At 42.9% G+C, this 15,219-nt stretch overlaps 2 pseudogenes; both read right to left on the bottom strand.

Annotated features, from left to right (window-relative positions):
• Window positions 1-427: 427 nt before the first annotated feature.
• On the bottom strand, window positions 428-7,970 carry LOC112078204 (elongation factor-like GTPase 1; annotated as a pseudogene).
• On the bottom strand, window positions 7,844-15,078 carry LOC112078203 (stabilizer of axonemal microtubules 2-like; annotated as a pseudogene).
• Window positions 15,079-15,219: the final 141 nt, after the last annotated feature.

Here is a 15,219-nt window from a genome sequence, read left to right as displayed (position 1 = left end):
TTGATTATCCATTAACACAGCGTAGTCAAAATCTGGAGGTACCTGTGCATCTGTACTACCTGAATGTATCCATTTTAAATATTTTGTTAAAACATTTCCCTCTGTTTCGTGCATTAAAAAGCAACACTGATCTCGTTAACATGAGGTGAGAGCTGGAAAGAGACAAGCCCTGCCAACTCTCCTCTCCATAGCCAGGCGGTCTGGGAAAGAAGAAAGCCTTGAACTGGGGCTGGGTGGAGAGAGGAAAGGACTAGCAGGTCTGCTAAACTAACACCTTCACAGGATACAGAAATGCCTTCGTAAAAGYAGAACATGCCAGGTGGGCTTTGGAAGAGCTCACACACATCATCTTCCCCCACACACTGAACCACCCACATACAGCAGACCAAGACAACTTTTCTGCAACTGCAGAGTGTGTGTGTCTCACCGGTCTTCAGCTCCTGGGTCTGCAGGGGTAGTGAGTGGAACCTGCGTGCTCCCACACTCATCAGTCTCTCTATTCTCTCAGAGGTCATGTCCAACGGACTGGGCAGCTTATCACACACCATGACTGGGGCACAGGGTTAAGGAAGCGCAAACACACACACACCTCACAGACACCTCACACAGACACCTCACACAGACACCTCACACAGACACCTCCAGAGGTAGGATACACAATACAGCCTGTGAGATGGGGAGCCACTGGCTGCAGATGGCAGAGAGGAGGACTTTGGGGTCGGAGTGACGCAAGTCTCTGGTCATCACCTTAACACCTAGTGACATCATCATCTTCTCTATCTTCTCCTTGTCTCTGAGAGGAGAGCGAGCACACGTACATCATCATTCACATCTCAAAAGCACTCCATCTTCATACACACTTCAACATTTAATAAAGGTGCTGCAAGGAACCATAACAGCATAGAGACAGAGATCACATCTTCAGAGATCCCTTACCGTCTGGTAACAACAGCATCATATAAACTCCATATGTTGTCCAGGACGAGCTGAACAAACAGAGGCTTCTTTCCTTTGGCCTGGAGAGGGAAGAGAGAAATACAGGAAGAGGAAGAAAGAGTGAGGAAATGGATCTTTCAGAAACAGTCAAACCATTGTAGATCTTATCTAGACGGAGAATCATTGATTGGATTAATGCACTATTTTCTTCACTATGGATGCATCCCACATGGCACCCTACCCTGTATATAGTGCACTACAGACGTGGTGTACTGRCGTTAATAGCTGGCTGTTCCAACAAATAGGCTGCAGTGTGGGATTATGAAAGCTCTGAAGAGGCACACACAGTGCTGTRTTTCTCACCAAGCGCACTGAGTGGACGCACRCACACACACCAAAGTGCATAGGCGCACACAGTCATGTACGCACACACACACCAGCGCATAGGTCAACCCGTCCAGTCTCTCAGCTCCAGTACTGTAAAACGACTCACTTTCTAAAAGTGCTCCAATCCAAAATGACCCTGTGTCACCGAATGTAGAACAAGAGCTGAAAATATATAATACGGAGTCAAACCTCCATAGCACTCAAAGCAAGCATTCTATCCCTATGGGCCCTGGTCAAAAGTAGTGCACTATAAAGGGAATATGGTGCCTTCATCTCTCAGAGGGCTGGCTACTGGCTACACTAAAAGCTCTATTATCCACTTTCTATGGACTGAAAATCAATAGGAAAGACTGAAGTTTGGACTTGTGTTGTGTGTGTGTCTTGATGAGTCTACTCTGTTCTATAGTGGAGGAAAGATTATATTGATCCGTCTAATGACTGAGTGATTAGATATTTGAACAGTCTGAGAATGTGACGGTCTGTGTGTAATGCATGTTCATTATGGTATGAACATGGTTTCTTTGGGAAATTGTGCTGCCCTCTCCATACAGTCTACTAGCTAGCGCTGAAGGCTAACGGCTAATGCAGCCAGAAGGGTCAGAAGCTAGTGTGGTTCTGAGTGGGAGTCTGCAACAGAGTGGCTTTAGTAGTATAACGTGGAACCCATTAGCACCATARAGCMGCAACACTTAGTCCGTGGGCCTGTCCAAATACCCATACTTGTGTTTTTAATAGTACTCTGATTGGGTATGCAAAAACAGAACATTTTATAGCATGTGAAATTTTGAAAACTTAGTATGATTTAAATGCCAGGATGTCATACTCATTCCATCGAGAAGAATTCGCTGCACAGTATTGAGGAACAGAATGCTCCTTTCAGACCCACGTGTGTTTGACAACAGCTGATAATCAGAGAAGATGACAAAAATGAACAAATGGCAGGGAACAAACCAATTGTGCATCAGATGAAGCCTTCTCAGTATGATGAGCCTAGTATGTTGATATTTGTTGCTTACTGCATACGTTTTTACTAAACATTACGTTCTTAATAGTATGTGGTATGATTAGCACAGAGTAGGAAGTTTTAGTAAGTAGAAGTCAGATTTTGGACACAGCTACTGTCCCAAATTCCCTATATAGTGCACTACTGTTGAGCACTGTGGGCCTTGGTCAAAAGTAGTGCACTATAAAGGGAATAGGGTGGTATTCGGGACGCAACACTTAGCATTCATTACTGTGGTAGAACGTTAGCATTGGTCTTACGTGAGCTCCCTTCATGATCTTCTTGGCTTTAGCGTTAAGGTAGAAGTCTCCCCAGAGGGTCTTCAGGAGCACCTCAGCCCTGATGCCCATCCTCTGGCTGTGGATCTGGGCAAACTGCTGGATACTACAAGAAAACACACAAAGCTGCTAACGCTGGAAAATACCAACGACAGAAAAGCTAAACACCACAGTGATTGATATTTCCTCTCCATTATGCTTCAGCCTCTTTGTTCTGGGTTGTGGTTTGACAGAGGCCTTCACTGACAATAGCCTGCACTGAACATTTGAAATCTACGCATGTTTGTAATTCTCAGTGGTTTCAGTGATGTGTTGAGTTGTCAAAACAGAGCTTTTTAGGCAAGAAAAGAGCAATGCGTCACTTGAATGGGTGTCGGTCAACACGGCTTGTACAACACTTGAATGGGTGTCGGTCAACACGGCTTGTACAACACTTGAATGGGTGTCGGTCGGCTTGTACAACTTGAATGGGTGTCGGTCAACACGGTTGTACAACACTTGAATGGGTGTGGTCAAACGGCTTGTACAACACTTGAATGGGTGTGTCAACACGGCTTGTACAACACTTGAATGGTGTCGGTCAACCGGCGATTGTACAACACTTGAATGGGTGTCGGTCAACACGGCTTGTACAACACTCGGCTTTCACTGAATAACATGACATCACTGTTATTGTCATCGATCCTAGAGCACAGCTGCCCTCAAAACAAGGTACTGGGTCCTTGTGTACACACCTGTATAAAACAGACACACTAAGACATACAATGACTATAATGCATACAGTCTAGTCTGTCTGTAGTAGTTACTATGTGATGCTCTGTAGCATGGGGAGAACATTAAACACCTTGCTAGCAGAGCACTGACCTGATTTGAGGGACATAAGAATGTGCAGGCTGCTAGGATAAATATCATTACATTGGGTTTGAGATGTTTGACGTTTATGTGAACAAGAGCTAAAGTTTCTCCTACTCAGCTGGTTATTTAGAATTCTACATCAATTGCAGTCATGCAGAATTATACCTCTGTTGCTTCTCTGAAAGCTAGGCAAAAGTCCCACCTAGTGACATTTCAACAATAACCAAATACCTGACCAAACTCCCAAGACACGTATTGATGGCCCACATACAGCGCATTCGGAAAGATTCAGACAGATTGTTTTTTCTTTCACATTTGTTACGTTGCAGCCTTATTCTAAAATGTATTAAAAAATTACAATTCTCATTAATCTACACACAATACCCCATAATGTCAAAGTGAAAACAGGTTTTAGAAATGTTGTGGAAATGTATAAAAAAATGTGCAACTGAGGTACTTATTTACATAAGTATTCAGACCCTTAACTATGAGACTCGAATTAAGCTCAGATGCATCCTGTTCATTGATCCTCCTTGAGATGTTTCTACAACTTGATTGGACTCCACCTGTGGTAATTCAATTGATTGACATGATTTGGAACGGCACACCTGTCTATATAAGGTCACAGTTGACAGTGCTTGTCAGAGCAAAATCAAACCATGTGGTCGAAGGAATTGTCCGTAGAGCTCCGAACAGGATGTGTCGAGGATCAATCTGTGAGGTCCCAAGCGTGCTGGCCCAAGAACACAGTGGTCTCATCATTCTTAATGGAAGAAGTTTGGAACCACCAAGACCTTCCTAGAGCTGCCGCACGCCAAACTGAGTAATTGGGGGGAAGGCCTTGTCAGGGAGGTGACCAAGAACCCAATGGTCACTCTGACATAGCTAGATTCATGGGGATGGAGAAACCTTCCAGATGAAAACCACTCTCTGCAGCACTCCATCAATCAAGCCTTTATGTGGAGTGGCCAGACGGAAGCCACTCCACAGTAAGAGGCACATGACAGCCCGCTTGAGTTCCCCAAAAGGCACCTAAATGACTCTCAGACCATAAACAAGATTCTCTGATGTACAGGATTGAACTTTGGCTTGAATGCCAAGCATCACATCTGGAGGAAACCTGCACCATCCCTATGGTGAAGCATGTGGTGCAGCATCTGCTGTGGATTCAGGATTAAGTAAAGATGAACAGAGAAAAGTACAGAGAGATCATTGATGAACACCTGCTCAGAGCGCTCAGACCTCAGACTGGGACGAAGGTTCAACTTCAACAGGACAACGACCTAAGCACACAGCCAAGACAAAACAGGAGTGCTTCGGGCAAGTCTCTGAATGTCCTTGAGTGGCCAGCTGCCAAAGTGCTTCAACAAAGTACTGAGTAAAGGTCTGAACACTTATGTAATTTGATGTTTTTTTTATTTTTGCTAAATAATGCCCTTCTGACAGACCCAAGGCTACAGACGCCCAAGACCTTAAGAGGACCAGGGTCATATTCACTAGAACCAAACAGGAGCAAACATCCCAAAGGGAGCGACTACCTCCTGCACATGTCCAATAAGAACGCTGTTTTTGTGTTCAGTTGCAAAACCTTTTGCTACGGTGTGCACTAATGCTATAACCCAGGACCACCTGAAGCCCACCCGTCTATGGACTGGCAAAGACCACATTCCCTGTCTGGAGAAGTAGGAGCTGGAGTCATCCGAATCCTCTAGCCGCGCTCCAGTCGTACACCTGCTCTGACCCGGGACACTCAGCAGGCCGCTGTCCCCCTCCTCCTTATCTTCCTCGCCGCTCCTCTTTCACCGCACGGTCCTCCAGCACTTTGAGGTAAACAGAGAGCCTGTCACTGCATTCACCTGTGAGGAGGGAAGGACTTTGTTAGAATATAGCCCACTTCTGTATTAAGAATCATATACGTTCCAGAACATGTCTCTGTTATAACCGATTCTTAACGAAAACAGTACATTCAGTTCAGTTCGATTCAACTTAACCTCAGGGGCAATTAATGGTGTACTACTTTATGCAGGTATACTGTTTGTCTTTTGACTAATCACACTTTCTTTAGAGGTCAGAGACTCACCTGTTCTAGAATCTTCTGCAGTGTGTGTTTAGGCTTCCTGAGGTGAGCTTCAGCTCCATGATGAGCCGGTCAATCTTGTTGATAACCAGCACAGGCCTGATGTTCTCCAGCACGCTGACGCAGCACTGCTTGGGTCTACGGACGGATGGTGGACAACACAGAAACTGATACTGAGTAAGGCAAGTCTCACGTCAACAAAGACAAAACAAAAATGCCATGAAGTTGAGAAAGTAGAGTGACAAATATATTTCATATTAGATTCCAAAACAATGACAGGGTTTTCTGCAATTGAAATCCTTGCACAGGCCACCTAAGCTTTTTTCAGGTCGCCTAGTCAAACAGCATAAAAAATGTTTATATTATATATTTTTTATTAATTTTGGGATAAAAAACACTGTGTAAACTTAAACATCTAAAGCAGATATAAAGTATGTAGAGATCTTTTTTTAAATAATATAATCTTTGAGAATAACAATCATCCAAATAAAAGCTAGACAGTAAGGGAGAAAATTCCAAAACAATAAATTAGGCAGTCTTGAAAAACACAGCTAAACGCATAGACTTGCAGGAAATTAGCTTTAAAACTGCCACATTTTCTCTCAGCTCCATGGTAAGAATATGTAGAATCTCAGGAAATGAATTTTAAAATGCACATTTCTCTCAGCTCTAAGGCTAAATGAGTAGAATTGCTGGAAATAGCTTAAACTGCAGAAAATACATTTCAGCTCTATGAGAAATGTGTAGAATTTAAGGAAATTGGCTTAAAAATGCAAAAAGAAACCCTGAATGATAAAGTGTGGGTGAGCTTGGTGCCCCACTTCCATGAAACTATTAATAAACATTATTTAATGCAGAACCAGTGGAGAACAGGTAGTTATTTATTTAACTCGGCAAGTCAGTTAAGAAATTCTTATTTACAATGATGGCCTACCCCGGACGACACTGGGCCAATTGTGTATGCCCTATGGGACTCCTAATACAAGCTGGTTGTGATACAGCCTGGAATCGAACCAGGGTCTGTAGTGACGCCTCTAGCACGAGATGCAGTGCCTTAGACCACTGCGCCACTCGGGAGCCCCGGGGCTATAACCTAAGTACGTATGTGTCCAAAATCCCACTATTCACTAAATAGTGCACTACTTTTGACCAGGGCCTAGAAATGAAATAGGGTGCCATTTGCATTGACTGTAATTGCCTTACCTGTGGACAACTCCCTCCACAGAATCTACGATGACAATGGCCCCATCACATAGTCTGACGGCGGTGGACACCTCAGACGAAAAGTCCACATGGCCCGGAGAGTCAATCAAGTTTATCAGGTAGTCTTCTCCCTGAGACAGACACACACACACAAGACAGACAGAAACAACAGGCAGGCACATACACAGCATGGGTCAATTAGATGGAGACAAGTGGTCTGCCTCACAACAGGTCTCAACGTATCAAGTCAACATGTTCCTACTATGGTGTTACAGCAGCATAGTGCAGTGAGATAGCGGCTGGACTTCATCGTGACTCTGGATCTGCTCATCCTCCCGGCTGTCCAGGTACCTCAGCTAATACATAAACAACATCAGAACACAGATGTATACATGACCATATCACAGATCAATGTGTAGATCAGGGACAGACAACTAGATTAGTAAAAGGGCCAAATAACAAAGTCTGGCTACTGTAGTATGACAAGGATAATACCACTACAGATGATTGAGATCAAGTCATACTAACCTTTCCGGCTAAGCGACTTGATATAATGCCATTGCTGGCCACCAAGCTATCTGCCAGAGTTGTTTTGCCTGCAAAATAGATAGTGGTGGATATGAATGGAGTGTCACTACAAATGGTCATGCATGCAAACAACTGTCATCATGGCACTGTACAGTATTATCCCGTGCAACATTCTCAATAACCAAGTCAATAAACTGTAGTCAATGGACCCTACCATGGTCCACGTGTGGAACCTACCATGGTCCACGTGTGCCAGAATGCACAGGTTCCTGACGTTGGCAGGATTCTTCTGTAGTGCTTTGATCTTATCCAAACTGGTGTGTCCCATGATTGACTGCGTTGGACTAGCTAATACATCAGGCGAGGAAACAAACTTTAGGAGATATCATCTAGTAATGTCACTATTACCTACCTACCTAGCTACTGCTATAAATACTATTACCTACCTACCTAGCTACTGCTATAAATACTGATCAGTGCCAGTGCACTCAACACAGCAAAGTTAGTTAGTAAGACAACAACACACCTCCATTCTGAATGACAGCAATACAAAAGGTGCGTGATATGTAACTGCACTTACAGTATTTTACAGTATGCTGCACTCAGCTAAAAGAAACGTGGACAACAATGTTAGCGTTCAATACAAAGTAGTATATTACTATATATATGATTCATAACCTAAAATAAATGATCATATCATATAAGAAATAAGAGTTAAAAAATTAAAATAAATAAACTGGGGAGTTTTCCCATTATTCTCTGCAGATCCTCTCAAGCTCTGTCAGGTTGGATGGGAGTGTTCGCTGCAAAGACATTCAAAGACTTGTCCCGAAGCCACTCCTCTCTTGTCTTGGCTGTGTGCTTAGGGTTTGTCCTGTGAGGTGAACCGTCGCCCCAGTTGGAGGTCCTGAGTCTCTGGAACAGGTTTTCATCAAGATCTCTCTGTACTCTGCTCCGTTCATCTTTCCCTCAATCCTGACTAGTCTCCCAGTCCCTGCCGCTGAAAAACATCCCCACAGCATGATGCTGCAACCACCATGCTTGGGATGGTGCCAGGTTTCCTCAGACTTGATGCTTGGCATTCAGGCCAAAGAGTTAAATCTTGGTTTCATCAGCAGAGAATCTGTCCACTCTACCATAAAGGCCTGATTGGTAGAGTTCTGCAGAGATGGTTGTCCTTCTGGAAGGTTCTCCCATCTCACAGAGGAATTCTGGAGCTCTGTCAGAATGACTATCTATACAGGTAGTAGCAAAATAAATCAAAAACATACACCTCCCTGACAAATCCCTTCTGACCGATTGCTCAGTTTGGCTGGGCGGCCAGCTCTAGGAAGAGTCTTAGTGGTTCCAAACTTCTTCCATTTAAAACTTCTTATGGCTGAGATCCCGTAACTGGATCGATATGACAACAGCCAGTGAAAGTGCAGGGCGCCAAATTCAAAACAGAAATCTCATAATTAAAATTCCTCAAACATACAAGTATTTGACAACATTTTAAGATACACTTCTTGTTAATCCCACCACAGTGTACGATTTCAAATAGGCTTTACGGCGAAAGCACCACAAACGATTATGTTAGGTGAGTGCCTATTCACAGAAAAACAGCATTTTCCAGCCAAAGAGAGGAGTCACAAAAAGCAGAAATAGAGTAAATTAATCACTAACCTTTGTCATCTGATGAAGATCATTACTCATAGGACTTCATGTTACACAATACATGTACTGTATGTTTTGTTCGATAAAGTTCATATTTCTATAAAAAAATCTCAGTATACATTGGCGTTATGTTCAGCAGTTCCAAAACATCCGTGATTTTGCAGAGAGCCACATCAATTTACAAAAATACTCATCATAAATGTTGATGAAAATCCAAGTATTATACATGGAACTTTAGATAAATTCTCCTTAATGCAACCGCTGTGTCAGATTTGAAAAAAACTTTCCGAAAAAGCAAACATGCAATAATCTGAGTACGGCGCTCAGAGCCCAAAACAACCATAAAGATATCTGCCATGCTGTGTCATCAACAGAAGTCAGAAATAGCATTAGAAATATTCACTTACCTTTGATGATCTTCATCAGAATGCACTCCCAGGAATCCCAGTTCCACAATAAATGTTTGTTTTGTTCGATAATGTCCATCATTTATGTCCAAATATCTCCTTTTGTTAGCGCGTTTGGTAAACAAATCAAAATTCATGACGCGCGTTCCTAGGAGCAGACGAAAGTCAAAAAGTTCCGTTACAGTCCGTAGAACATGTCAAACGATGTATAGAATCAATCTTTAGGATGTTTTTAACATAAATCTTCAATAATGTTCAACCGGAGAATTCCTTTGTCGTAGAAATGCAATGGAACAGCGCTCGCTCTCACGTGAAAGAGCGTCACAGCTCATGGCACTCTGCCAGAGCCCTGACTCATTCCCTCTCATTCGACCCCACTTCACAGTAGAAGCATCAAACAAGGTTCTAAAGACTGTTGACATCTAGTGGAAGCCTTAGGAAGTGCAACATGACCAATATCCCACTGTATCTTCAATAGGGAATGAGTTGAAAAAGACAAACCTCAGATTTCCACTTCCTGGTTGGATTTTTCTCAGGTTTTTGCCTGCCATATGAGTTCTGTTATACTCACAGACATCATTCAAACAGTTTTAGAAACTTCAGTGTTTTCTATCCAAATATACTAATAATGCATATCTTAGCTTCTGGGACTGAGTAGCAGGGAGTTTACTCTCTCTGGGCACTTATTCATCCAAGCTACTCAATACTGCCCCAGCCATAAGAAGTTAAGAATGATGGAGACCACTGTGTTCTTGGGGACCTTCAATGCTGCAGACATTTTTTGGTACCCTTCCCCAGATCTGTGCCTCGACACAATCCTGTCTTGCAGTTCTACCGACAATTCCTTCGACCTCATGGCTTGGTTTTTGCTGTGGACATGCACTGTCAACTGTGGGACCTTATATAGACAGCTGTGTGCCTTTCCAAATCATGTCCAATCAATTGAATTTACCACAGGTGGACTCCAATCAAGTTGTAGGAACATCTCAAGGATGATCAATGGAAACAGGATGCACCTGAGCTCAATTTTGAATCTCATAGCAAAAGGTCTGAATACTTATGGATTTAATTTTATTTTATTGTTTTTATAAATTAGCAAAATGTCTAAATACCTGTTTTCACTTGTCATTATGAGGTATCATGTGTAGATTCATGAGGATTTGTTTTTAAAATGGATTAAATAGAATAGGCTGTAATATAACAAAATGTGGAAAAAGTCAAAGGGTCTGAATACTTTCCGAATGCACTGTAAATATTCAGACCATTTGCTAGGAGACTTGAAATTGAGCTCAGGTGCATCCTCAGATCACTCTGACAGAATGACATTTCACCAATCAGGCCTTTATGGTAGATTTGACAGACGGACGCCACTCTTCAGTAAAAGGCAGCCACTTGGAGTTTGCCAAAAGGCACCTAAAGGTCTGACCATGAGAAACAAGATTCTCTGGTCTGATGAAACCAAGATTGAATGCTTTGGCCTGAATGCCAAGCGTCACATCTGGTGGAAACCTGGCACCATCCCTATGGTGAAGCATGGTGGTGGCAACATCATGCTGTAGGGATGTTTTTCAGTGGCAGGGACTGGGAGACTAGTCAGATCGAGGGCAAGATGAACGGAGCAAAGTACAGAGATCCTTGATGAAAACCTGCTCCAGAGCACTCAGGACCTCAGACTGGGATGAAGGTTCACCTTCCAACAGGACAAGACCCTAAGAACATAGCCAAGACAACGCAGGAGTGGCTTCGGGACAGTCTTTGAATGTCCTTGAGTGGCCCAGCCAGAGCCTGGATTTGAACCTGATCAACCTATGCAGAGACCTGAAAATAGCTTTGCAGCGACTCTCCCCATCGAACATGACATTTGCCAAAATTCTAAAAACCTGTTTTGATTCGTCTTATGCGGTATTGTGTGGAGAATGAGGGCAAAAAAATATTTAATCCACTTAAGAAAAGCTGTAACGACTGAAAAGTCAGAGATCTGAATACTTTCCGAATGCCTGTTCGTCTCATCCCCACCTGGAAGGGAGCTGATGACTTGGTGGGCCGATTGAAGGGCTTGGCAGAGATGAAGGCTGGATGTTGTGTTGGACGTAGTCTGACCAGACGTGGTGCTCATGTCCATGTGCTCTGTGGGGCTGACGTCTCTGCAGGCTCTTGTGCAGCTGAGGCAGGACACGGGCCACTGCTGGAAACGCTCTTTAAACTCTGTGCTGCTCTGAAAGGGAACGTCAGACGTCACCTAGAACAGAGTAGAGTGGAATAGAGGTTTATTGTTGACCCTCAGATGGACATTTGACTTTGGTTTCACTCAGTAACATACATCAACTCACCAGATAATCACATTGAAAATAAAAACACATGGGACATTCAAACAAAACTACAGTCTATCTTGAATCTGCACTTCAATACAGAGATTTTTTTAATTTTAGTCATTTAGCAGACGCTCTTATCCAGAGCAACTTAACCCTAATTGCTCTTGTAAGTGCCTTGCTCAAGGGCACATCAACAGATTTCACCTAGTCAGCTCGGTTACTGGCCTAACCTCTTAACCGCTAGGTACCACCCAGAGATCATCAGCCACTGTCTCTAATGATCAATACCAGTTGACGTTATCACTGGCCAGAAAAGGTAAGTGAAGAGGAGTGAGTTAGTGAGATATTAATCTGGGTTAACCCAGAACTAAAATCATGTGTAATTTGATCAGATGCTCGATTACATAGTCTGTGACTAGTGAGATGTCATTAAACACAGCGTTACCTTTCCAGGGTTGGCTTATAGCTCTGGGGCAGCTGTCCTGGCAGGCCCTGGTAGTCTCTTCGGTTGGTGGTGAGGTCTTGTAGGGGCTGGCTACTGGTTTATAGGGCTCTGGAGCCTTCACCCAGCGTGCCTCCAGAGGTGGGAACACATAGCACTGCTGGTTACTGGTCACCCCATCGAAGGGGGTATCGGACATTTTGGGGATACTGGAGGGTTTGAAGCTCTCTCTGGGGCAAGGCCTCGGGGGGGAAGTCGTCCTGGAAGGTGGTGTGGCCGTCGAACTTGGCGTCTGGCGGGTGGTAGGTCAGATCGGGTTTCTTCAGCTCCCGCTTGCACATCTCCCACTGTCGGAAATCCTCTTGAAACATTAAAAGAGTTGTATGTATTAGTTTTGGTAATAACCATAGTTTATTTATAGAGCGCATTTGTTATTGTTATGATGTAATTTTTGATGTATAAAATATCCCATAGAAATTGCAACGTATTAACTTTAAATGCCAATATTTCTTATATAATACTAAAATAAGGATCACTGTGCGGTACCCCTTGTAGAAATGTGTAATATGTCATAAAACAACCAGAATAGCTCACCTTTGTATGTAGGCACTGTATCCATTTTGTGCCTGTTGCGCGTACCCTTCGCTGGGTCTGGAAGGGGCGAAGGTTGGACCTCATAAAGGCTGTAGTCCTGTTTGTAGGTGGCTCCCAGATCTATGACTCCAGGTTTGGGTTTGTACTCCGCCTGCTGTTTCCCGGTCGTCGAGTCACCACGTAGGGAATAAAGTCAGTCCTAGGGAGAGCGAGAGAGTAACAGTCTTTTTCATTCATTTGGGATTGAGACCTCTGTGGATAACTCCTAATTAATATAGTTGGTGATATCTACATAAGAGGTTGACTGTTGAATATGGAATCTGCTTGACTTTTAGAGACCACTTAAAAAGGTAAATTTTCCAAAATCCCCTCAAAACCGCATGGCTTGCATGAGGGGTGTTGTGTGTGTGTGTGTGTGTGTGTGTGTGTGCCTCAAAGGGCTTTGCATTAAATGAGAGTGGTTGAATAGCAGAAGATTGACACAGTCTCAAATAGCACCCTATTCCCTTACATTTGGTTGTACACTACTTTTGTCCCTGCCCTATGTGGCATTCTTGGCCAAAAGTAGTGTACTTGAAGGGATTGGTGTTTTCATTGGGTCTGATCCATGATAAGGCGTTTACTTGAATGTAGTAGTTCCATCCATTCTCCCCCGGTCACCGTGGTTAACAGGCTTTGGTTTCAGGCTCTGGGGCGGGTTGTATCCTCCATAGGCGGGGTACTTCTCTGTGTACTCTGTCAGGAAACATGTCATATTGGCTTTCCATACAGAGCTGTGGGTCGGTGGGGGAGCGATGGCGTCTAGACAGAGGGCAAAGTTCAAAAACTTTATTTTACTGAAAGTGCTCTATCTTAAATTTGACAGCTGTGCTGACGTGCATTAACAGTGGACTAATGAACACAATACCAATAGAGTGTAGTATTAATTTACAATGCAATTATGGTGACTGGCAGTGAGTTAGGCTAGGTACGTGGCATGCCACCCTACACTTAGAAAGAGCATCCTCTGAATGAAATAACAGACTAGTCATCTTAACTCTTTCTTTATTAAGTGCAGAATGGAAACCAGCAGGCTGGGTGTGAGCAATTATCTACCTGGTTATGCAATGCAATGAATGTGTACTGACTGAGCTTGGTGTGAATTCTTCAAAAGATGCCAGACGTGTATTTAATCTTAGATTAACAGACATTTAACTCAATATGATGTATCAGCCATGCATTTCTATTGCATTTATGGTGACTTAACAGGCATAGTAGCATAATTAATTCACATGGTCAGACTCAGAATCAGAAAAAATGATTGCTTCACTGACCTATTTGAAAGGCTTATGAAACATTGTGCAACATCACATGATAATAAACCAAACAAGATAATACCCTACATTGGAGTATTGTGTTAACATAGTATACTTAGTTGGGGGTAAAATAAAGAGTGGAAGAAAAAAACCTAAACTTGAATAAACTGACAACTGTAATCAATAGGATACCAATGCCAGAAATCATGGGCTACATTTTCACAATGATTGCTGTGGTTTTGCATAGGCTGATATCGTTTCAGGGCGATAAGAAATGCACTAGTTTCTATGTAACCAGGGGCGTTGTCTTTACTCAGGACAGAGACATAGCTAGCTACACAGCATTGTGAGTTAGGATAGGCCTACAGATCTAAATAAAGCCAGACAAGTCTCCTTGTATTGGTGAAATGACAAATGTAGCTAGACTATGCAAAAAAGCAAATCGTAGCTATGTTCGCACCTATCTAGGATACTTTTAGTCATTAGTGCAACAATATTTTTCTGGGCAATAATTTTTTTCCATGACTAGCCATTGGACAACTTGGCAAAATGGCAAAAGTGTCTATTTATTTTGCCACTGAATAGTCATTTTATTGTGACAGTCAATTTACACAATGCATATGGGTCGTTCTAAGAATTTCAGCATTTCTAGTTTTGTAGCTAAAGGAATGCCAAATGGATTGGATAGAGTTTTTACAACAGTGATTCATAATGAATGTCAGCAATAATATAAATACAATATTTGCCTTTTAATGTCAACTCCATGCACTACTTGGCATAGGCGTGTCAATTCACTGGTTAGTCAATCCTATTAACGCCGAAAATAATTTATTCACACACAACTTGTGGAAACACTGGTAATCTCATGAATGTCATCATACCTTTTTACTAGACTAATCAATACATCCTCCTTACCCACAGCTGCAGATCTCACATATGCATAGCCGTTTCATGTCTTTGAAGGGGGATAGCGTGTTTCGTGGCTCTTTCCCCTGCAAACCCACAAACACCGCCGATAGCGCCGTTCTTTTATACCTCAGTGGACAGCTCGCTAGTGTGCAGTTTTGTTTCTATGGAAGCAGCACGTTACCCCAGCAACCGCTGAGCTTCCTAGTAGCGACGTAACGTCTACGTCATTTAAACAGCGGCGTCAACATTTTACGTATTGTTCCGGGTAAACAACGTGTGTGAGTTGTGTCCACGTTTGTGTTTTATGTGACTGTTGTCGCATAATATTGAGATTTCT

The sequence above is a fragment of the Salvelinus sp. IW2-2015 genome, unplaced genomic scaffold (genome assembly GCF_002910315.2).
Source record: "Salvelinus sp. IW2-2015 unplaced genomic scaffold, ASM291031v2 Un_scaffold5385, whole genome shotgun sequence".
NCBI classification, from domain to species: domain Eukaryota; kingdom Metazoa; phylum Chordata; class Actinopteri; order Salmoniformes; family Salmonidae; genus Salvelinus; species Salvelinus sp. IW2-2015.
Note: the sequence above shows the minus strand (reverse complement) of the source record. Positions and strands in the feature narration are given on the sequence as shown.